Source organism: Acyrthosiphon pisum, chromosome A2 (genome assembly GCF_005508785.2).
Source record: "Acyrthosiphon pisum isolate AL4f chromosome A2, pea_aphid_22Mar2018_4r6ur, whole genome shotgun sequence".
Classification (NCBI taxonomy): domain Eukaryota; kingdom Metazoa; phylum Arthropoda; class Insecta; order Hemiptera; family Aphididae; genus Acyrthosiphon; species Acyrthosiphon pisum.
The window spans coordinates 100,814,208-100,816,713 of record NC_042495.1 but is presented as its reverse complement, the minus strand read 5'-3'; the positions used below and the strand labels follow the sequence as shown (position 1 = coordinate 100,816,713).

The window sequence follows — 2,506 nt, the reverse complement described above, 5'->3', positions numbered from 1 at the left end:
AGGAACCTTGTATTATATTTTCAAATTTCTCGACCAAACGAACATATTTGTAACGATATTAGCTAAAAAAATAATGATCAAAAATTGCATATGCCTTTAAATAGCTCAACATGAGTCAACATATGATTAAAATTATATCTTGTATAGAAAATGCTAATATAAACGTATAGTTCAAATATCTAGTAGCTACAGTAAATTGTTTTAGAGTTACATCAAAAACCAAAATCGATTTTGACGAAAACCAATTTTACGGAAAAATTCTCGTTTTTCCTTAATTATTTTTAATTTTTTCCGGAGCTTTTTAAAACTAAGGAGTTTTGAATGTTGACCCAGTGCACAAACTGATTTCTCTTTCCATGGAACAATATACTGTAGTTGAAAATCGGAGAATTATTTCGACTACTTATTAGGTATGTATATTGTATATAGACATAAATTTAAAAAAAAAAAATACAGATCATTGTAAAATCAATATAATATTCATTACTCAGCTCAGTATCTACAAAATAGAAAATACATAGTTCATATTATTATTATATTTTCACTATCACTCATAATATTATATTAGAAGATAAACAACTATAACTTATTATGTAGATACGTCGCACCACAGTTGCAACTTGAGAGTTGTCATTGTTTTTGGTAAACACGATTACAATATTGTACAACCAAAATACAACTTAAAAGTTAAAACAGTACCTAAACAATGTATACAATTATATTATAATGTCCTTAGACTTCAATCTGACTGACCATTCCCGTTCATAATCGTTTTCTCTAGGTGATAGGTCTCTATAAAGTTATGTTTTACCATCATTGCATTCAAACATACATTTTAAAATATTAAAAATTCGTTTTGTACTCTACCAGCATATTATTATAAGTTATAACAGTATCGATGATATCTAACGCACAAAATACAAATACAGCGTTGTTAAACACATAATGCGCAAATGACTTCCAAAATGTAGTACCTACTTGGGTCACTAACAATGCGCAAACGTTAAACTCAGCCACCGAGTACCTACATCGATGTACTGATTATGAAAAAAATTATAACTGCATACTTATTTTAATTATATATAATGCAACTCATAATGTTAATTATGTTAATTAAAATAACTATTTGTTTATAATTTGTATATTATAGTTTAGCTCTCAGTTCCTAAATAGAAAAAATATCGTTGGAAAATCCAAACATTCCTAACTTTTAATAATATAAAACTTTATAAGAATAAAGATTAAAGACCATAAGAAATATTTTAGAAAATAAAACTGTTTACATACCTTTAGTAACTGAAATAAAATAAAAATTGTAGTTAATAATTATAAAATATTAATAATATCCATTGTTCTGCTATAAGGTCATAAAATAGAAATATAAGATAGAACTGAAAATTACGAACTGTGGTTTGATACCAATATTGAAATTTAATAAGTTATAACTAACAATTTTTTGTCCCTAAAAATTGAATGTACGCACTTAAAAAAAATGCCAATTCACTATCTAAATAATATATTTAATACAATATAGAAACGTTGGAGTCTTAGTTCTTAAACTTTACGTCTACTGGCATAATACATGTGAGATTAATCTAATAAATTATCGTATAAAATAAAACTGTTAACATTCCGTCAGTAACTGAAATAAAATAAAAATTGTAGTTAATAATTATAAAATATTAATAATATCCATTGTTCTGCTATAAGGTCATAAAATAGAAATATAATAATATAAGATAGAACTAAAAATTACAAACTGTGGTTTGAGACCAATATTGAAATTTAATAAGTTATGACTAACATTTTTTGTCCCTAAAAATTGAATGTACGCACTTAAAAAAAAGGTGGGTAAGTGGATGTCGCTCTGCTGTACAGTAGGTTAGAAGTGGGTCACTGTATAATGGACAGTATTAAATTTGAATTCAATGATATAATATCACTGTATAAGAAAAACGATTCTGAGCGGAGACGGTATATCAGTCTATGTATTAGACATATATATACTTATCTATGGTATTAAAAAAAAATTGACCTATAATAGGTACCTATAATAAATTCCAAATTAATCATATCATAATATCTATTAGGTACTTATAAGTTATAACGCGTTATACATCAACAAAAAACCGTGGTAAAATCATAGATATATAATAGTATACTTTAGAAGTTTCAAGTACCCACGAATAATATTATACAATCACAACAAAATAACTAAAATAGTTATCCTAGGTTTTTAATATGTAATTTCGTCCAAATTTGTACTTAAAATGACTATAAAAATAAACTGTGTAAATGTATTTTTTAGATTTTTTGGTAACAGAATTAATTACTTACGTGGAATCTTGTTTTAAATTTTTAATTCTTAGATACAAAAATTGAACATTTTATAAATTTTTAACTACAAAATAATTTTTCAATTAGATTTGATAATTTTGTCAAAATTTGATCTTTAAATGCTTATAAAAAAAAATTGTGCCTATGTATTTTTAATATTTTTCAACTG

The 2,506-nt window shown here is 24.9% G+C and overlaps 1 protein-coding gene and 1 long non-coding RNA gene across 5 annotated transcripts in view; both read right to left on the bottom strand.

Moving 5' to 3' along the window:
- LOC100168229 overlaps positions 1 to 2,506 on the bottom strand; it is a 396,335-nt gene that overhangs the window by 304,221 nt on the left and 89,608 nt on the right. The gene's annotated exons all lie outside the window — the stretch shown is intronic.
- Positions 7 to 2,506, bottom strand: part of LOC115034042 — a 29,399-nt gene continuing 26,899 nt past the window's right edge. The window contains exon 4 of the long non-coding RNA XR_003839403.1: positions 7 to 1,642. This is a non-coding gene — a long non-coding RNA (uncharacterized LOC115034042). The remainder of the gene's footprint in view (positions 1,643 to 2,506) is intronic.